This window comes from Girardinichthys multiradiatus, chromosome 12 (genome assembly GCF_021462225.1).
Source record: "Girardinichthys multiradiatus isolate DD_20200921_A chromosome 12, DD_fGirMul_XY1, whole genome shotgun sequence".
Classification (NCBI taxonomy): domain Eukaryota; kingdom Metazoa; phylum Chordata; class Actinopteri; order Cyprinodontiformes; family Goodeidae; genus Girardinichthys; species Girardinichthys multiradiatus.
The window spans coordinates 15204539-15227018 of record NC_061805.1 but is presented as its reverse complement, the minus strand read 5'-3'; the positions used below and the strand labels follow the sequence as shown (position 1 = coordinate 15227018).

Below are 22480 nucleotides of genomic sequence, written 5' to 3'. Positions count from 1 at the left end.
TAGTGTGATTTATGAAAAATAAATAGGTAATAGGTAATAAATAGACAAAGATTTAATTCTTAGAGTATGGTTCCTATGTGTGTGTGTGTGTGTGATTTTATGCATAAAGTTGTTTAATTTCTGTTTCAATAAGGGTAAATGAGAAAGGAAAATGTATTATTTTAGTATTTTCATAGTAAACTCAAGGCTCTCTTTCACTGATTAGATTTTTCTGTGCCTCAAGTTTGTGGCAGAAGATCTGGCTACACTGGATCCACTGGATTTAATGCAAGACCAGTAACATCAACAGTCACTACACCACCAGAGAAGTACTGCAGAGCTTGTTTATGCTTGAAGTTTTTGTGTAACTTTATCTCCAGCTGTCCACCCAAAAGACGAGTAGTAGACCGTAAAATGCTGCTTATCAGAAAAGACGAGTAGTAGACCGTAAAATGCTGCTTATCAGAAGAACCAAGAATTATACCATTATTTCAAGGCTACAGCCTCTATACAAGCATTTCATAGTTGCGAATTGGAAAAACAATTGACAACAAGAAAAAAGAACTGCGTTAAAACAAAGTAAATACAGTGGTGGGGATGTTGAACTTTGCGCCTTTTCTGTTGCTTTTAGTGCTACACAATATATTGCAGATATTAGTCCCACAAGATATGGGACACTCCTTTCAGTATGTGATCAGTTCTCACAGATTTATTGTATGCAAATACATGAAATATGCCAGATGTCCATGGATTACAGAAAATATACAGGATGTCCTACCTCTTGGTATGTAAGTGAAAAATATTGGGCTAAGGCTAAGAAAGAATGACAAGTGGTGACACAGAATGTAGCTCCACCAACTTCAACTGATCTCAATTAACAATTAGGCAGAGACAAGGTGACCATACAGTCACAACATGACCTAAAGATTTTTAGCTGCAAAGGCTGAGCTGCTGTAGCAGAAGGGTAGATGACGTCAATGAAGACTAAAGGCCAGGCACCAAATTCGCAAGAAATACAATTTTAAATACAAAAATGCTAAATTTATTGAATGCTTTGATGTCCCATAGATTTTAGACAGTACATCTTAGCTAACGATATCATCAATCAGTCAAATTCATTGAAGTGGTTTTGTTAAGAAAAAACATAAAACAACTCACTGATTCTACAGTGACTCAGTCCAGTGTTAACATATAAACAAGGGGCTGGGATAGATGGCTGCTGTTGCACAAGGGTCGGTTGTCAATATGTCTGCTGGTCCTCATCCAAGGATCAGAGTGGGTCTGTCAGGCCTTTGATTTCTGCACACCGGGAAGAGGATAAACAGCAGAAAAACAACTTCGGAACCAGTCAATCATTTGGCTCCATCACAATCAAATCCGAAGTCAATTTAACTATTCTAAAGGAACTGGAATACTCTGTCTGCTGTATTTTTAGAAAGGTGCCGAGGCCCTTTGAGCAAAGTGTACCGGAGTTAAATTCCTTGTTTGTCCATACAAACTTGGCAATAAAGCCGATTCTGATTATAAAGTTTAGCTAATTTTAGGCATATCCGTGTATGTATATGTATATATCTATTTTTTATAGAGCAAAATATATGTAAATTACAGTTGAATATTTTCATACAGTACACTGTACGAAAAGATATTATATTAGATAGCCTTTTTTCTCAGTAATATTCATGCAGACCAAACTTTTTCTGTTTTTGATCAGTTAAGATAACCAAAATATTTAAATTTTCTGAATGCTAAAACAATAAAATCATTTCTTTGGAGATGTGTTTTTTTCTCAAGCATAAATACATTTCATTAGAATTTGTTAAACTTGCCTTTTAAACTTTGTGACTTGGGTCAAATGTTTCACATATTCTTGCACAAGCTTCCCACAAACATTTGCTGGAACTTTATTCAATTCCTCCTGACAGAACTGGTGAGACTGCATCAAGTTTGTAGCTCACCTTGGACGCACACACCTTTTCAGTTGTTGGGACCCCAGCCATGGGTTACAACATTAAAGGCTGGTATGAACTTTTCTGGAACTTTCAAAATAAATCGCATTAACATACATCCAGCTCAGCCCAGGAAGAGGAGGACTCAAAGCTGAACAAAAACGATGTGTTCTTACATGGCGGCCTCTACCACATGGATCTCCAGCAGTAGAACCGAATGGATGGACGCAGCGCGCGTGAGTTGTCTCCATCCTGGCAAGAAGGACCTCCTCAACTTGGATCCAAAAGTGACTATGATCACGCCGATCGTATGCAACACTGCCACCGGGTCCACCACTTTGGAAACGGGGAAAGGTCCAGTGAAGCGTGGCACCAGCTTGTGACTTTCCACTCGGAGGGGAAGATCCTTGGTGGATTACAAGGGGCTGGGATTTCACGACGGTTGGCTGCCCTGGAGTAGACTGTGGACATCCTCACGAGAGCCTTTCTCGCTCTTGTCAAACACGTTGGCATCTGTGAGCGGCCACATAGGCAGAAGGGACATTCTCCTGGACCGTAAACACAGGAGGCTGGTAGCCAAGAACCATGTAAAAAGGAGCTAGACCAATGGTGCTGGATGGCAGAGAGTTGAGAGCATGCTCAAGGATGCACCCTCTGAATTTGGACACAGCCTCTGCTCTGAGCCGCAAACTTCTCCGCCCTTCTGATTTACAACCGCATCGCTCCGTTCTTTTCATCCCTACTGACCGCCAGAGGCGGTGCTTCAAGCACTAAATGATCATTCTTGCGCATGCGCAGGTCGAGAAATTAATAACAACATGGTCACATGTGACCTACCGGTGGCTCACGTGAGTCTATATAGTCACATGACACCGGGAGCCCAGTCTTTCTTTCTTCTCGCGTGCAGGTTGATGAATGCAGGTGTTGACTTATGTGTGTTGGTTCCTCGTTCCTCTTGTTGCTTGCTGCTGGGAGCCTCGTGATCGTTTGTGGTCGGAGCTGCGGATGATTCTGCCCTCCAGAGGCTGCGCAAGCTGCCTTTTCTTCCAGGATTTCTGGTAAGTTTGTTCGGCTCGCCGGTAGCATTTTCTGCTCGTGCTGAGTCCGTTCATTCATTTATACGTTGCTATTTCTGATTGTCTGACTGGCCGGTGGCGTTTCTGCTCGTGTTGAGTCCTACGGCTTGTTGCTGTAACAGGGTCTTGACGGCGTTAATTCTGCCCGTTCGACCCCATCTGTCCACTGGGTCATGGACAATCTTTGTTGTGCGTCCTGTTCGGCTCCCCTACAGCCGGAGGACGGTCATGACATGTGCCCTCCCTGCCTTGGTGTTGACCATCTCAGGGAGGCGCTTTCAGATCATGCCTTCTCTAATTGCAGCGTTCTGCCCCGAGCGGTGCGGTTGGCCCGGCTGTCCTCGGTGGAACAGCCTGTTGACTGGACGGTTTCTGTCCAGCAGGATCCGTTGCCGTTTGGACAAGGTGCGGCCTCCACTAAACGGTCTGGGAGGAGAGCCAAGCGGCGAGGGCCCCGGGACTGTCCTCTAGAGTGGACCAACTTTCTATGGAGCTGGCCCAGATGAAGGCCCTCCTTCAGTCTCTACAGGGGGATGGTGACTGCATTGAGCCTTCCCCTCCTGAACAGGCCGGGTCCTCGCATTGCGAGGATAATGTTATTTCAGTTGCGGCCTCGGGCACCCTCTTTCGAGAGGCCTTTCCAGAATTGGGCTCCCGGACCTCAGGTTCGGGCTCCGGTGCCTCCCTGGGAGGTGCGGGGGAACCGGTGTCTGCAGCTATTAAAACGGCTCTGGGCCGTTTGCAGCTGGACGTTCCCCTGGCCCAGCCTGCTCCATCTATCGCCTTCTTTAGGCATCGTGATGCCGAGGCTGCCTTTGTTGTTCCTCCCTCAGCAGAATATGTCCAGGAGCTACATGCTTGCTGGACGGACACAAGGGCCTTTTCCCGCCCAACAGTGGAGGGCAGGGCCCTGGCTGCCATGCACGAGGCACCCAAGTTCGGGTTGGGCTGCATGCCCCCTGTCGAGTCTGCCATTGCCTCCCTCATCGTTCCTCCCGATGAGGCGTTGAGGACTAATGCCCGTTGTCCACGACCGCAATGCCGTGTCACGGACGATTTACTGTGTAGGGCCTACAACTCAGGTGCCCGGATGGGCCGCATAGGGAACTTACTCTCCCATCTGATGTTGGGCCTCTCCTCCTCGTTGGAGTCGGTTCCCTTGGACCAGTCAACTGCAGGCCTTTGCCCTGATGACGCGTGAGCTTGGTCGCACGCTCTCTACACTGGTCCATACTTGGCGCCAGGTGTGGCTGGCGCAATCGCCCCTGACCGAGCCTTGCAGGAGAATGCTGAGGGCTCTTCCTGTGGTTCCACCACCGGCCTCCTACCCCCAGCCGGGCCAAGATGACGGTCATCTGCGACCCTATGAAGGCTCGGGCCCTGGACCAGGAGATCTGCACCTTGCTGGCCAAGGGTGCGATTGTTCCGGTGGACTCCCTGCGGGATCCCAGGGGTTTTTATTCAGTTTATTTTCTGGTTCCCAAGAAGATCGGCGGTCTTTGTCCAATTCTGGACTTCCGGGGTCTGAACACTTTTCTCAAGGTTCTGCCTTTCCATATGTTGACCACCCGGGAGGTTCTGCAGGCGATCTCCCCGGGAGACTGGTTCACGGCTATCGACCTGAAGGACGCCTATTTTCATGTCCCCATTGCTCCGGACCATTGGCGTTTTCTCCGCTTTGCCTTTCACGGGAGGCACTTCCAGTTCCGGGTTCTTCCTTTTGGTCTTTCCCTTTCTCCTCGGGTGGCGGCAGTGGCCCTTTCCCCCCTGCAGGCACTGGGACTGCGGATCCTGCCCTATTTGGACGACAGGCTCATTTGTGCTGCAACCCGCGATCAGGCGATCCGAGACACCCAGACGGTGCTCGCCCACATACGTCAGCTGGGTTTGAGGGTGAACCTGGAGAAGAGCAGCCTGACCCCCTCCCAGATGACTATTTTCTTAGGCATGGTTCTAGATTCTGGTTCCATGACCGCCTGTCCTTCTCCTCGGCGCATCGGCGATATCCTGGCCGTGCTTCCAAGCGTCCGTCTTGGCAGGTCTCCACGGTTTGTGGAGTGGCTGCGTCTTCTGGGCATGCTCACTGCGTCCAGCGTGGTGCCTTTGGGGCTTCTTTTATTGCGGCCCCTGCAGATGTGGCTGAACGGGGTCGGCCTGGACCCCTCCCGGCGTACTCACCGGCTCCGACGACTTCGGGTTGTTCCTCGGTGCCTACAGTCTCTGTCCCAGTGGCAGAGCGGGTCCTACATCATGGCGGGTGTCCCGCTCGGCCCCCTTCCGTGTCGGAGGGAAGTTGTCCATACGGATGCTTCCTCCAACGGTTGGGGAGCGACCTGGCAAAACCGTGCGGCTCAGGGAGTGTGGTCCCCGCGGCAGTGTGGGGTCCATATCAATGTTCTGGAGCTGATGGCTGTGTTCCTGGCGCTCCGTGCTTTCCTCCCAGGGCTGCTAGGACGACATGTGTTGGTCCGGTCGGACAACACCACGGTTGTCTTCCATATAAATCACCAAGGGGGGTCCAGGACTCTGAGACTTCTGTCCCTGGCCCGGCAGCTCCTGGTCTGGGCGGCGCCACGCCTTGCCAGCCTCAGGGCAGCCTATAATCCGGGTCTGCAGAATGTCTCCGCTGACTTTCTGTCTTGGCAGTTGCCACTTCCGGGGTAGTGGCGGCTTCACCCAGAGGTGGTGGATCGCATTTGGGCCACCTTCGGCAGGACGGAGGTGGACCTGTTTGCCTCCAGAGATGCAGTTCACTGTCCCTTCTGGTTTTCCCTGATGGACAATGCCAGTCCTCTGGGCTATGATGCACTGGCGCACGAGTGGCCCCGGACCCTTCTCTACACCTTTCCCCCGTTTCCCCTGATCCCCCAGACGCTTCTGAAGGTTCTTCAGGACAGGCACGAGCTTCTGCTGGTAGCCCCCTTTTGGCCAGGGAGGACCTGGTTTCCTCTGCTGCGCAGGCTCTGCTCCAGCTTGCCGATGCGCCTCCCCTCCAGGAGAGACCTCCTCTCCCAGATGGGGGGCCGGATTCTCCACCCCGATCCGGGCCGCCTGAAACTCTGGCTTTGGCCTCTACAGGTGCAGGCTCTGCCTTCTCCCATTATGGAGGCAGGGTTGGACAGACCATGACTGGTGCATGGGCACCGTCCACGCGGGCTTCCTATGGTGCTAAATGGGCAGTCTTTGCCGGCTGGTGCCGTGGTAGGGACTGACTGTCTCTTCGTTTGTTATGCTGGCTCTCGGAAGGGTCAGGCCCTTTCTAGACAGCGGTTGGCACGTTGGATTGTGGAGATGATCTCTGTGGCTTACTCCTTGCAGGATCAGCCCCTGCCGAGCAGCGTGCGCTGTCACTCCACTAGGAGCCTCTCCACCTCGTGGGCTGCCATGACTGGGATGCCTCTGGAGGCCATTTGTGAAGCTGCTTCCTGGACGGCGCCAAGCACCTTTGCCAGGTTTTACAGGGTGAACGTCGCCACGCCGCATCCCCTGCAGGGAATACTGGAGCCTTTTGCGTCCCGCTGAGGTTAGTGGTGATGCTGTGTTCCTTGGGGCCTCCGTAGGATCCCTCGGGACCCTGTTGGTATGCGTCATCCAGTGCTTGAAGCACCGCCTCTGGCGGTCAGTAGGGATGACATAGAACGAAAGTTACGTATGTAACTACGGTTCTATGAATCCCGGATGACCGCCAGAGCCCTCGGTCTCCGCGTGCTCGCGAGAAGAATGTCGGGACTGGGCTCCCGGTGTCATGTGACTATATAGACTCACGTGAGCCACCGGTAGGTCACATGTGACCATGTTGTTATTAATCTCTCGACCTGCCCATGCGCAAGAATGATCATTCAGTGCTTGAAGCACCACCTCTGGCAGTCATCCGGGATTCATAGAACCGTAGTTATTTTTCACTTTCTGCATCCAGATATTTTCCTATGTTTTGTTCTACAATGAGTGAGTACACTGAGTGTTTACTTTGGTGCATTTTGTGCAGTTTAGAATACCTTATTTAGTTTATGTAGCCCAGTAACTGAACTAATTGATCTAATGTAAACAATATACACACATGTATACGTAAATATAGCAAGATCTAGTCCGTCTCTAGGGAATTATTTTTAAGATCCGTATGTTGTGCTCGTTCTGTTTACAGTTGGTGCGGTATGATTCATGCAGATTGACTCCGGCCGTGCTTCGGCATCCAATTCGACTCTGGTCAAATTGGATCGTTGTAGCACTTGTGCTCTGCCATCTGATGACAGCTGACATTCTTCTTCTGACTCTGCTGGGTCTCTCTCTGATAGTGACTGAAATGTATCTAAACCACCATCAGATTCTATGCTGCTGTCTGTGTTGCTGGCCATTGTAGCAGCAGTCAATTCACATGCCGGGGGGTTCCCCTTTTGAGTCATAAAAGAGCGCAACGGAGTAGCCTGGAAATGCCTTTTTAATGAAATTTATGACCACATATCTCAACAACTGTTCATTTCAGTGGCAGGAATTTACTTCTTTAAATATTTAATTACTGTTTCCTTTCCATAAATGTAATTGGATTTTTCATAAAAATTCTATGGCAATAAATTATCAAACTACAATTGATAATGTTTTGTGAATGTAAAATTTCATGTCATTTCACATTGACAGATGAATGATGCTTGTTTGCTGTTGCGGTTTTGACAACTAACACAGACATGGCTTGTTAGTTGACTCACTTTTCCCACTTCAAGCCGCCACAAAAACATCCTTTCTGTGTTCCAGGACGTCTTGATCAGCCTTATTGACAGTGACATTCATTCGCCTGGCTACGTTACTCCTGCATAGGCCAGCCTGAAGCCAATCAATGGCAGTGTTTCTCTGTAGTATAGTCAGTTGTGCAGACATGCGAGGAAAATGTTGCCTTGCTGACCAATACATAGGACAAATCCAGCACTGCTCAACATTCAACAAGAAAATTTGATTTTCTTTTTCCCGCAGGATGAAAGAAAACTTCAGTGTTGCAATTTGGTCACTATTTTCAGTGTTTGTAGAGATCAAGTCATGTACATTAAAGTGAGAAAAATATTTAATAAGTTAAGGAAATAAAACAATTCATTTTGTATTTTTACAAATAAATTGCAGCATGTATTCAGCCCCCCTGAGTCAGTACTTGGTAACATTTAACAGCAATTGTCATTGTTTTGTGATGTGTCTCTACCAACTCTGCACATCTATAGATAACACAAATAGCTTAAGCTCAGTTTGATTGGATAAACCATGTCTGCTAATGTCACTTTTTAAGTCTTGTATAGATTTCTCAATTAGAGTTAGGTCTGGACTTTTAGGCATACCTATTCTTACCTATGAATATGTATTAGAATTAATATTTTATGATATAAACCATCTCATAATAGCTCAGGATATTGTTTTGTAACCTAACACTGCTAGCTACCTCTCCACAACTTCATGTTTCTTAGATTTTTCATTTATACTCAGATTAAATTACACACAGGTGGACTCTATGTACTAATTATGTGACTTCCAAAGGTAATTGGTTACACGGGATTTCATTCAAACCTATTGGGGTAAAGAGAGCTAGGTATAAATGCATGCCATGCTTTCAATAGTTCATTTTTATTTTCATCCATTTGCACTACTTGTTTTGGTCTATCACTTGCAATCTATATAAAATACATTAAGGTTTGTGGTTGTAATGTGACAAAAAGGGGGAAATTTCAAGAGGTAGAAATATTTTTCAATATTTATGCATAACTTTGTATTATTTTGCTCTGTATTTCATCAAGCTTGTAGGCATGGATAGCAAGTTCAGCAAGCTACTGAGATTACAAAATAATGTTTATTTTTACTGTATAACAGACAATTAAATATTCCTGGGCATGAAGAAAATGCTAGACTCTGTCTTGTATGAACAGTTTATAATGATTTGCATATTTGATTGCCACAATATTAGTAGCTGTCGAAAATCAAACCCCCAATCAGCTCTTTTAAACCAGGCTCACCATCAGAATAGCAGCGCAAACAAACAGCACTGCCAAGTTTGTGTGCTCAGAGGCCAGATTCTAGTGAAAATCTAACCTTTTGCTCAGCTTTACCAACAGCAACAGCCTACAGTTAGGCCATTGACAACAAAGGACAAATCATTGGTTCTTCTTCTACTGGCCCCCTGCTTTCACACTCAATGAGAGACAACTTTGCTGTGACCTAGTTAGAATCCATAAATCCAACAAAATCTCTCACAGGGTTGCTGTTGCTATCCAGTCAGGAAAATACATATTTGCTTGTAAAATATGCACTTAGAAAGAAAAACATGGGGTCAGGTTGAAATGGAGAATGAGATAGAGCCATTAGATTAAGGTAAAATGGGAGGGAGAGTGGTTGTAAAGATTCTTCCATTCATGCCTGGTAACCCGGCAGCTGATTCACAAAGTTGTACAATGGTTCTCCATGCAATCTCCAGCACAGCAAACCATCGCTTCAGCACAAAGACACCACTCAAGCCCTCTGGGTAGGGGACGTTATTTCTATGAACACATACATACATAGAACAAGACAGTCATGTTTTGAAACAGATAACAAAAATGGCTAATTCAAATGTCAAAAAAAAAAAAACCTGAGTGGCACCTAAATCTAAACCAAACCAGAGATCCAGCTTGGTTTACTTCTAACCACAGCCCAAGCTCCAAGGGGCCATGAGTGACCTACTGCACAGTTAGTCTGAAACTGTTCAGTGACTGTGATCCCACTCGACATCCAACAAACCAGACCATGCAGCCTCATCAGCATACAATAAAAGAACAAAAGCGACTGAGAAGCTTGGACGGATCTGTTATGTAATTGTCAGACTGTGGGACGGTGAGCTGGGAAATGGCGGCAGACTGCGCGTTGTGTTTTTGGCTGCACATATATAACGATTAATCACGCTCTGTCTCTTTGGTCTTTTTCTATTTCCAGAGAGGCAGAAGCCTGAAGCCAGCTGACCTAAGGCACTGCAGCACGTGCAGGCTGGACCTTAGCATCACTAAATGTCACACAGTATTACCTCACACTGGTGAGCAGCCTAAGGTGAGAAGATCAGAGGGAAAACCTATAAATGGCAACATTTTCACTCAACTCTTTATGGATTCAGTTTTTACTATTGCTCTGTTCACTTGGCTCCGGCTGCCAAAATAATGGCTGCATTTGTTTTACTTTTCATTTTAAAAGATACATCCGACAAGTGTAAATGGACTCTTGAAACTGAACCAAATAACCAAATGAATTGCACTATTACAAAATGCACTCAAGTGTATAGTAGCTCAGCTGCCTTTCCACCCTGTGGGAAACCATGGGGAATACTGATAGATAGTTCTGTAAACACAGAGAACAGGTAGATCAGGACACGTGAACAGAATAACAGATACTATGTATGTTAAAGCCACATCCCTCTTTTTTCATTCTTCCCTTTTCTCTCCCTCCACGAGAGAGGATTTCTGCAGGGCGTGTTGGAGTGTGAGTCATCATCAGCGCAGAGAGAGAAAGTGGAGTGAGGGATTCTTTACGTCGAAGATGGTGCTTATGGCAGCGATGTGGTAGGGAGACATACAATGCCCTTTCCTTCACCAGGGTTAAAGTGCCACACAAATGTCAAACAATATGTGAGAGGACATACATGATGGCATAATTATCCCAATATAGAGAGAATGTGCTATCTTGTTCACCACACAGAAGCTCTAGATTAGCCATCCATATAGAGGGTGTGAAAATTCTCATGCAGTTGTCTGTTAAAGGAAGTAAAGAATGAATGTAATTAATTATTTTAGCCATCCACTCACAGTTCGTCATGCTTTCACACAAGTTTGACAAAAAAGCTGTAAAATCCTTCTAACAATCATTCAGCCAATCTTCAAAATCAGCTTTTCAATGTAAATTCCTATCTGTCTTAAATGTTTATCAGGGGGTGGCAATTCATTTTTCCACATTAGTAACTAAGATTATTGTTGAGGGCTGGATCATCAGCTGAACTCAGTTATTTAAAAAAATTATTTTTAATGATGAACTCTAAATGTGATTTCTTTTAAAACAGCTGCTGATCATTGGAACTGAAGCATAAAAGACCACATGCTGTACTGTCAGCTAAAAACTTTATATTGTCTAAGTATTATTATCTTGTAAACCTATTTCCAAAAAATGCAAAATGAGGAATTTCTTATTTTGCCTTGTATGGTTAGTCTAATAAAGTGTAATGCATTAAAATTATTAATGTATTACTTGTAATACTGCCTGTAAAACTTTATGTATGAATGTGCAACTGGTCTTAAGTCTGCTATTAAATGTGTTGTTGTGTGCTTTTTACTTTTTTTTATATTTTAATTCCCTTTATTTATTTGAACTCCTTTTAACTCTTCTTGAACCTGTCACATGAAGTGCAGATGGAAATTAGTAAAAAAAAAACAAAAAAAAACCTACTAAATCTGGCAGGGGACATCTTTTCTCTCTGTGTTCAACATGTTCTGTATTTGGGTGCCACACAAAAAAGCACATAAACCAAAAAATGTTAACTCAAGTCTTATCATATTAAAACAGCAGAATCTTCTCCACAAATAGAGAAGCTTCAACTTTGGCTTTATTAAATATTGAGAAATTGTAGTGTGATATTATTGCTTCCAGCACTCTCTGTGACTATCATGCGTGTCAGGTATCAGCCTTTACTGCAGTCATGTGTTGTATGATTGCATACAACCCTGAAAAAGCAGCAGAAAAAGCAGCTAATAAGGGTTGCAATCGTACATCAGAGTTGTATTATGTGTGTATTCGTGAAACTTTGAAAGAACAACCAAAAAAATATTTAAGCAGTCTTGCAAAATTATTAATGCAGACGTGGAGATTGCAATAATGATCCCTTATACAACCCTTAAGTAGAACTCCAAGCACAACAACAACATTTTTAGTTCAAGTCAACAATGGTTAGATACAAGAGTGCCAGTGTAGCTACCTAAGCAATGAAAAAACTGTAGTCAAAGCTGTTTTTTAGAATTAAATGAACACAAGCATATTCTGAATGGCATGCATAATTCCATTTGATGTATATTTAATTTATATAGGCCTTTGCCAGATATTTAAAGGACTATATATATATATATATATATATATAATGTGCTAATGCTAATTGTTTGCTTAATTAATACAGAAAATATCTGACATACATTACACTACATTTCACTGAAATCTGCCTCCGTATGTCTCCTTTGTAATAATGTCGGCTTTAGGAACATTCCAGAATAGGTAAGACAATTATTTGCTGTCTGTACTATAAGAAGGCATGGTTATCTATCTCTTCTACTTTGTCTGTTAAAAAAGAAGCACATTTTATACTTTTTCTATTTTCTGCCTTAAACAAATAACTTGATTACCAAATGTTAATTAAAATGTTAAATTTGAAGATAGAGTAGGTAACAAACAACTGACTTAAATACGACACCAACCTCCAATCTGCTTAATAACTGCATCAGCACTATAGCTTTAATTCTTTTTATTGTTTCTCTGGTATGGACTTACCTTCTCCCACACAGAGTATGTGCAAGCTTTAAAGACTAGTTCCCTCATTTCGAGATCACATTCAGGTAACCAGTGACCGATTTCCACATGTATCCCTCACCTTGAAGCTTGACGAAGTAGTATTCACTGAATTCTAAAACACAGTATAAGACTGCAATGTGATCCTGAGCGTCAGCTGAAGGCCTCACTGACATCCAACCCTGCATATTAAATTACAGTTTGTGGATAGAGCTGCAGCTATCTAATGGTACAGCATCATGAACCAAATGATTATCAGAGTTAGCTACAGCAAGTTATTTTATATATTTGGTATACTTCACAAATATGGTAGAAAACAGTCTGGTTACTTATAGTAATATAAGCCAAATTCATAAAAATGTCAGGGTTTCTAATGTTTATTGTTTCTCAATTGATTGAGAAACCTATAATACTAATCAGTATCATAGTCCCTGACAAAACTGGACTGCTAGACTGTGATTTTGTCAGCCATATCCCCACTTAGTAGCGTGCCCACATGTTGTGACGCCATTTTTTAACAATTACAGTATATTTTAATGTTAGCAAAATTTGGCATACACATTACTTGGTTAATCTAAGGAATCTGGGTTTTCCTTAACAATCTAATGGTTTTTTCACCCTTTACATTGATGTTCATAGTGCGAGTGTGGTAGCTCCATGTCTGTCACTGGGATGTGACCTGCTCTCAACTCTGCTCAGATATCAATAAGCAGCTTGCAGAGAACTAAACGGAGAGCAGCTGAAACACTAGTCTTTCAATATTATGAGAAATAAAGAAGGAAAACATGTTTTCTGTTAGCTTTGTCCGCACAAAATAAACTGGAACTGCTATATGTTTTGAGACAAATTATTAAAAAGTCTTATCAAAACAGAGAATAAATGTGCATTAGCCTAGCACTAAAGCAAACTGGGAGTCAGATCTATCTTTAGAAACAAATGTTTCGATGAGTGTTTTTGTTGACATGTTAGAATTTTATAGAAGCTTTTCTCACCCTGTTGACCCTATGTTGGAGCAACAATTAAGGCTGACCTGCAGAAACTCTTGTTGGGGGAAAAGAAAAATTCAGACAGCAGTACTATGAACAGCTAGCCATACAATCCTCATACAATCCCAGTCCCCATTTTAGCTCATTTTAGGAATTTAAAGCAAATATTTACATCCATAGGATACAAGGGCATTTTAGCAGATATTGACAGTCTACACTTTCACAGGGGACCATCATTAAATTTGGCAATATTTTCTCAGCCGAACAACATCAGTGTGTTACTACACCAGAGTTGTTGAGTGACACTGCGCTCTGCATCAGTCCGCCTTGTCAGCTCCGACTGGTCAGTCGTACTAAGTCCGCCAAGAGTGCAGTAAAACTTGGACTGCATAACTTGATGTTACACAGCATCATGCAACAGCTTTGAACATTGTATGTTCCTATGCTCTTCTAATCACAATCAGCTGATTTGGGCAGGTCAGCCAAATAAAAGATTGAATCCCATCAATATGCACATGTTATGTTACAAGAAAACTCATACTCAGAATAACATTAAAGAAAATCACTTCATAAAATCAAAATCTCTTTAACAACTAAAAGAACTAAGAGAACAAACAAAAACAGAGATCGTACATGGCTCTAAGAAATCTACATGAATCACACTGATAGAAGCCTTTTTCATATTTTATTGAACAAAAAAGTAATGTCAGTCTGGGTCATCGCCTGTCAGAAATACTTGGCCCTAACACTTATCCTGAAGAAATTCCTAAGAACAAAACTTCAAATGTGACATCAAAATGTAACAAGAGGCATGGATGTCAACACGCTTTAAGAATAAAAAAAAGCTTAAAAACTGAATGAAATGCCATGATAAACTCACATTTCCAACTGCAACACTGGGGTATTTTTAGAAAACAAAAGAGGGTTTTTACAGCAAACAATAACACAGCTCGTAACATGTCTGCTTATCAGCCAGTGCCTCTTTCTGTCTATTTGAAATGCTGGGAGCTATCAACGGCCTTTAATTTCACCCCAACACCATTCTAATTAAGGGGTACTTGACTGAGCTCAATTAACAACTTCCAAATACTTAACATCCAAACTGATTAAAAGTAAACAGCCATGTTTTCTATAGATAACCATATTTTTGTAAAAAGTCCATGAAGTTATACGGCCCTTTTCTACTATGTACAGTATCTCGCAAAAGTGAGTACACCCTTCACATTTTTGTAAATATTTTATTATATCTTTCCATGGGACAACAACAAGGATATGACACTTTAAGACAATTTAAAGTAGTCAGTGTACAGCTTGTATAACAGTGTCTGTTTGCTGTCCCCTCAAAATATCTCAACACACAGCTATTGATGTCTAAACTGCTAGCAACAACAGTGAGTACACTAATAAGTGAAAATGTCAAAATTGTGCCCAAAGTGCCAATATTTTGTGTGACCAACAGTACTTTCCAGTACGGACTTAAATCCCGTGTGCATGGAGTTCACTAGAGCTTCACAGGTCGCCACTGAAATCCTCTTCAAATCCTGGGGGAAGAAACTGTTTCTGTGGCAACATCACAGAGCTGGTGGATAATAGAGACCATACGCTTCTCCACCTTCTGTTTGAGGATGTCCCAAAGAAGCATAATAGGGTTTAGGTCTGGAGACATGCTTGGCCAGTCCAGAACCTGTACCCTCAGTTACTTTAGCAAGGCAGAAGTCGTCTTGGAGATGTGTTTCGGTTTGTTATCATGGTGGAATGATGTCCTGCTTTTCTTCGGAAAACGGGCTGTTTTCCGAAGAAAGGGGATCATTCACTGCATCAGTATGTCCCAGTTTATGTTGGCATTCATGGTTTCCTCAATGAACTGTAGCTCCCCACATTCAGCAGCACAATTGCAGCTCTAAATCATGACACTCCCACCACAATATTTGTAGGAGGAGGGAGTAGACAGAAAGCAGCTTCCCCTAATCAGACACCTGCATCGGATCAAACGGGTGGAGACCTGCTGAATCTGCTGAGTACGAATGTCCAATATCCAACCTAAAACTGACTTCACTGCAGTCAAACATCTGTGGTTTTGCTCTTTTAAGTGCTTGTCCTCGTTATTGCTATGGTATCAACCACACCCTCCTCACAATAAAACCCCTTAGCCTTATTTTGTAAGTTCTGGCTGGGCTGTGTTTCAGATGATTATCCCGGTGGATCATTTTTATTCATGATAAAAACATATATAAGACATTCTTGCATATACTAGAAACTTTATTTGTGTTATGTTTATGTTTTAATTTTCTTTTTATTTAAATATTTATTTTTTAATCGTCGCAGATTACTTTGATGTGACAATGTAACACAGTAAGAGTAATACACTGATGGTTAGAGGCGGGGCTTCAGCAAATAGACATAACAGTTGCATCGATTGCGCAGGTTTGTGCTGTTACAATTTTTGTTTCTGCTGTTATTGTCATGATTTGGGGTTGTTTGGTTTTGGTTTCAGGTTTTTTTCCTTATGTTTTTCACTGTTCAAGTTTTGAATCATGTTTCTATTTATTTTCCTGGTCATGCTGTAGTTTTGTCGTCTTGTTCATATTTTGTCAAGTTTGGTTTTCGGATCTGGTTATGCTTTTGCTTCATGTTTTTCTAGTTTGTGTTCAAGAGTCTCTGTTTTGTTCCAGTCACGTTTTGTTCTGTTAATTAAGTTTATTCGGTTCACCTGCTTCAAGTTAATCTGTCTCCTTGCTCCACCTGGTTTTCACGCCATATATTCACACCTGTTCTGTTAGTCGTCGCGGAAACATTTCTCATGCTCATGTCTTGTTTGCAAACCAAGTCTTGCCTTTTTGATCATGCCATGCCTGTCTTGCCTGCCCGTTTGTTTTGTTCCTGCCTCCTGCTGAGTGTGAGTTTTTGTAATTAAACCTTTTTTCACTTACCATTACGATGCCTGCTCGTCTGCATTCTGGGGTCCAATATCTCGCAAACCTTAACAGTTATGGTTTCTCAGGTATTATAAGCTTTAATTTTGGCACTCATTTTCCAAAGAAAACCTCTAGGTATGACGCTGAGCACGTACAACTCAACCTCTTTGGTCGACCATGGTGAGGCCTGGTCAGAGTGGAACCTGTCCTGTTGAACCGCTGTATGGTCTTGGACACCGTGCTGCAGCTGAGTTTCCGGGTGTTAGCAATCTTCTTATAGCCTAGGCAATTCTCTGTGAAAAGCAACAACTCTTCTTTTAGATACTCAGAGAGTTTTTTGCCATGAGGTGCCATGTTGAACTTCCAGTGACCAGTATGAGAAAGTGTGAGAGCAATAATACCAGACTTAACACACCTGCTTCCCATTCACACCTGATACCTTGTAACACTAACAGGTCACATGACACCAGGGAGGGAAAATGGTTATTTGTACCTAGGGGTGTGCAAACCTTTGTTGCCAGCTGTTGCCAGACATTATTTAGTGTGTTCAATTATTTTGAGGGGACAGCAAATTGACACTGTTATACAAGCTGTACACTGACTACTTTACATTGTATCAAACGCCACAGCTGGGCTGTGTTCCAGAGAATTATCTTGGTGGATTATTTTATACATGAAAAAAAACATATATAATTCTACATTCTTGCATACACCATAATACAAACATTGTTTGCTTTTTGTTTATTCATATTTAAATTTTCTAGTTGTGTATTTTTTCACGCAGATTACTTTAATGTGACAATGTCACACAGTAAAATTGATAGCGGCACAGCACACTACACTGACGGCTGGAGGCGGGGCTTCAAGCCATTCCTCCAGCTGTCAGTGAGACAATGGCAACACAACAGGCTCTGTGCCGAGTAGAGACAGTGTTTTTAGGCCAAATTTTGAATTAGTCCACTCCTAGAAAAGGGAGATGACCCCACACATGAATGGTCCATGAATTCTCCTCCGTCACAGGAGCCATGGTAGTTTTCACCTTTTTCGAGATGTTGAAATATTCTAAAATGCGATTCATCTGAGAGAATAGCTTTTCCCCCACTCCTCTACAGTTCAATCCCTGTACTTCCTGTAGTTTCCCAGACAGTCCCTGGTGTTATTCTTAGCAAAAAGGAGCTTCTTTGCTGCCCTTTTTGAACCAGGCCAGCATCCAAAAGTATCTGCTTTGCTCAGTGCAGATGTTCTGACTCATGTATGCTGCCATTGCTGAGCAAGCTCTGCAGTGGAGGTTGCCCAACTCTTTCGCTAAATCCTTTTTAGGAAACACTTTTCTTCACAGCAAATTGACCCCTCTCTTTGAACTTTGTTCAAATGGTTGATTTGGATGCAAAATTACAAGTAGCATTAATATCCTTGCATGTGAAGCCCTTTTCAAGCAAAGCTTGGCTACTAGAGGGTATCCATGGTTAAGAGAATAATTTGAAAAACATCTTTTCAAAACGCCATCACTTGACAGAGTGATGTCCTCTGTTCTCATTAACATTGAGCTAATGACAAGACCATTAGAATGATGCTAGGAGATTGTTTTGTGGCAGACATAAAACACAGTGATTATTTAAAATGTCATTAATCGTCATTAAACATGTAAAATTACTGGCATTTCTGATCGTCCTTCAGAACAACCAGAGTTCATGTAAATTTCCACCATAAAAACTGAAGCAGAGAAAATTATATAAACAAAATAATACAAGATTTCTGTCAGTCTTAAATCTATTTGGACACATCTGCATAAAACTCAACTAAAATACCATAAAGTATAAAAAATAATGATAAAAGCACTGTGAGATAAAAGAAAGGTTTTAATTGCACTTAGGTATGAGCTACCCTCTTAAGCAGCTCCTTTATGAGATATTATAGCTTAGTGATATGAATACCAGGCATTGTAATTAGCCACCACATAATGAGAGTGACCCTATTAAAGCTGATGGGTCACAAGCTGATTTAGGTTACCAAATCACATGCGCAATGATTTTTACTTTTAGAACAAATGCATATGGTTCTATTTCTTGTTCTTTTTTGCTTGTTCCTCTCTGCTGGCTCTCGAGACAAACTCATCCTCTTCCCTTTAATGGAGCCAGAGTTTCAATATTTATGCACTGACTGTGTCCATAAATACCAACAGCCAATCCAGAAATCAATGTATGCCTGCTACATATTTTAATCTCACCATGAAGGTCACATTACTCAAACAACGCTTGGGAGGCCAAAGCAAGTGCTCTACAGCAGCTAGAGGCATTCACATGCACTGTGCCTGGACCCATCCCTGGAAACTATTGTCACCGAACCACATGCTGTGTGTAAAAACAGAGAGGAATCATCAACCATAAACTAATTAATTAAAAGCCATTATTTGCCAGATGCTGCATCTGAATGAAGCTTTGTTTTCAAGATTTAGACTTGTGTAACTTATGTACATTATGGATGAGGAAAAGGAGAACAGGAGCGGTCAGTAAAGGGCTCTTAGGTTCCAGAAGGCTAGTTAAATGTCTTATGTCATACTTTTTTTTTAAGCCACAGGGAAGACTCAGTGACAACTTTATGGCAAAAGGCTGTAAACAAAGGCAAATTATTATTATAATTATTATTATAATTATTATTACAATAATTACTATTCAGTTCTACATGGAAAGAAAAAAAATTGTTCTGATTGCTAAGATCGATGGTCTGCCAAAATAATTCTTACCATCTTATGAATTTGTCACTTTGCTAAAGGAGCCTATGAAAGTTAGATGAACGTTTTACAATCTTGTTAAAACCGATTACATTATTAAAAGGCCACATTCATCCTGTGAGGCGAGAAAGAGAGCCAGGAGCAGATTGAAAATTTTATAAGTTCAGTGCTGTGGCTGGAGATTGACAATCTTGGAAGTGACTTAATTTTGATATACTGAATATTGCACAAACTGATTTAGCCTCATAGTATTACGCATATACCCAAGCATGTCAAAAAACAACATATGATAAACCCGTAAATGTGACTTCCTCCAGCTTTTAATCAGGTGATATGAAGTAGTGTTTTTAATGTTGTATCTAGTTCACCTTAACATCACTTCAACATTGAATATACAATATTTTTGCCACATAGCTGTGTTGTGTCATAATATTCTTGAATATTCATGCTTTCCCACGTTTAAGCCTTTGGTTTATTTCTTGAGATGCCACAGCACTGTTGAATAAATAAAAAGGATAAAGTGATGCTTACATATGTGGTTATCATGACAGGCCAGGCTGTATATGAAGGTGGTGGGTGTCAGCGTGGCTCAAACACACCTGACCTTGGAGGAGACCAGACAAGGACTCTGATAACACTTTGATGAATATTATTTTGTTTTTTGGGTGTGCTCTCATTGGTATGGAGAAAAAAAATCAAATGTTGACCATTTTCCGTGTTAATTATGTATGTGAGGTAGGGATTGGCAGTGACCTTTGTGGTTTTAGCTACATTGCACACATTCATTGAGTTAACATTTTTGGTCTTTGCCAAATTTAAGTGTGTAATTCAACCACTGCTACCACAAGGCAGTGGTAAATCACGAAAGTATTTGCCAGCAGAAAAAAAAAAAAAACTGCATAGATTGTGCTGAAACTACCACAAGGTGCCACTATTGTGCCAAGCTGTTTGAACAAAGCTGTGATGAAGAATTTCTAGGTGTTATAAAAACGGCAGCCTGTCAAGGACCCTCAAACTGACTGATGACCACCTCTGTATTTTTTAGAGTACATCTCAGTGCTTCACCTACACAATATGTGACTACGGCAATGTTAGAACAAATCCTGTATTCAGACAAGATTAGATTTCAAAGGGGACATATTATGCAAAATCCACTTTTTTATCCTTCAAATACATTTTGTTGTGTACTTGGAGTCTATAGGAGTTCGGAAAAGTTGAAACTTGTCTCTCCAGGTGTTGCGGATAGATCTTTATTTGCTGATTGGGTCACATTTTTCAGTCCGTTCAGTTTCCTCTATCATCTGTTGCATTTTTCCAACTGTTGCGTCACTGTTTTTGCTGGGGAACTGCTAAATAAGGTCATGGACTTCCAGCTGATCATTCGCCATATTTATTTCTCGCTGCTATTTTGTAGTCCAAGCTCAAGTATGCCTACACTGAAAGAAGATAAGCTTGGATCGGTTGTTGGGTGTATAAACCCACACAAATTCATTAAACTGTCCCCCAGCATCAGAACCTCTATGAAGTACCTGGTTAAATAAATGTTTTCATGGAAATGTTCCCACATCAGTGAGGAAATTCCTCTTTGTCCGCGCGAAGCCTTTCAAGGACAAGTGCCTTCAGCAACCTCCACCAGTATCATCTGATTAAGGGGTCAGTTCCTTCTGTCTTTGGAACCGATGGACACAGCAAAGCAGTAAGCTGCATATTAGACCAAAATGACAACAAAGTTTACTCTAGACATTAATTTATTGTGTGTTGATGTAACATCCTGGCCATTGTTTTGATAGCAGTAGCATTGTGCCTTCTGCTTATGTTGGCGCTCTGTGCTGCCTTTAGCTCCTTGAGGATATAACCGTACTGCATGTTTTGAAAATTATTATTAAAGAAACAGTTTAGCATTGTTTTTGCCATTTTTGCCTTGTTTCTGTGCCGCTAGATAACTGTATCTCTGCTGTCAAATTAAAAAATGGCCAAACGGGTTAAAGTGGAGCCCTCTTTGACCTCGAGGGAGGCAGGGTGTGAAGGGCCTCAAATGCATTTGAAGAGACCGCAACAAAACGAATAGCTCTCAAACGCACCTCAGAACAGGGGTAAAAGAGCAGCTGGTGGAGCAACAATAATGAGTTCATTCAGTTCAGACCAAAGCATTGCAGTTCAACTTTATGTAGACCACAACTGAATGAATTAAATGTGAAAAGAAAGGATTTAAAAGCATGATTTATCCCCTTTAATTTTTCAGCTCTTTGAACTTACAGCAATCCATTGACCTAGACAAATGGTTCAAGCACTTGACTTGAGCTTCAGATCTTTGATAATAAAATCTGTTTATTACAGTCTCTCCCAGAACTTCTTAAACAACTTATGTGTGTGTTTGTCACTACAATTATGCTAAAATCCATTCTTACATCCCGTGTGACATCAAACAGATATCAACAATGGCAGAATGTGATACTAAGGGTAGATCCAGTCCTATTAAATAGCAGTTTACAAATAACTAGTCTTCTTTAAACAAGAAAAGCTCTCCCCCACCCCCATTTTAAGACTGTTCATGCAGTCGTGTACATGCACACCTTTATTAACATTATTGAGTGACAAAAACGTGTGACTGAACTAAGAAGAAATGGAAATTGTTTGAAATCATATTTTTTTAAGTGAGAGTTCCTATGTCTCTTGTCACAATAAGAGAGATACCCAGGCGCTCTGTTACTTGCATTTTTCATCAAATGCCCCAAAATTATCAGAACTTAATACTGTCCCCTTAAGATGTTTATACCTGAAAATGGGGACTTCAGGCTACTGATACTCTGCTATCAAGGAGAAGGATGGTTAACCCACGTGCATCAATAAAACAATGAAAACTAATCAGTCCATTATAGAAAAAAAAGGAGGTGTTGAGTGAATGGTGCATAGCAAAGGCAGAATGTGGTCCTGGGTCAGCCAGCACCATCTGAGCGTTAATAAGGGGAGTAATTGAATTAGAGGATCAGTGAAGGCCTGTAGTGTGGGTGCCACGCAGCTTTAATTTCATTACAAGTGATGTAAACATGAGGTTTGCTCCCAGCGCTTAAAGCTTTTAATATCAATACATGCACAAAAACACAAACACGTAACTACAATCCAAGCTTTTTGCCAAAGCTACACCCTCTATCTATTACTACTGAGTCATTTAAATCTTCATGAAAAAAATAAGACAATGCACCTGCACAACAAAAGGTGCATAGGAACAAAAAGTGTTTTCATAAATTTGCATCTTTCCATAGTATTCATGCCCCCTTGGACTTTGTCACATTACAACCAAAAACGTCTG

The 22480-nt window shown here is 42.0% G+C and overlaps 1 protein-coding gene and 3 long non-coding RNA genes across 20 annotated transcripts in view; 2 read left to right on the top strand and 2 right to left on the bottom strand.

Moving 5' to 3' along the window:
* The window catches only part of rimbp2b (RIMS binding protein 2b), a 154052-nt gene that overhangs the window by 95506 nt on the left and 36066 nt on the right, over positions 1–22480 (bottom strand). The window lies entirely within an intron of this gene.
* LOC124878499 lies at positions 658–2671 on the bottom strand. Its single transcript, XR_007040797.1, has 2 exons — positions 1935–2671; positions 658–1278 (listed from the first exon to the last, which is right to left on the bottom strand). It is a non-coding gene; the product is annotated as an uncharacterized LOC124878499 (long non-coding RNA).
* The window catches only part of LOC124878498, a 47094-nt gene continuing 27424 nt past the window's right edge, over positions 2811–22480 (top strand). For 2 of the 4 annotated variants that reach the window (XR_007040795.1, XR_007040796.1), the window contains exons 1-4: positions 2811–2983; positions 6320–6524; positions 9938–10048; positions 10447–10554. This is a non-coding gene — a long non-coding RNA (uncharacterized LOC124878498). Of the gene's footprint in view, positions 2984–6319; positions 6525–9937; positions 10049–10446; positions 10555–11048; positions 11318–22480 lie in introns of those variants that run through there. The other 2 variants (XR_007040793.1, XR_007040794.1) reach the window with 2 other exon arrangements.
* LOC124878500 lies at positions 6894–8868 on the top strand. Its single transcript, XR_007040798.1, has 2 exons — positions 6894–6946; positions 7143–8868. It is a non-coding gene; the product is annotated as an uncharacterized LOC124878500 (long non-coding RNA).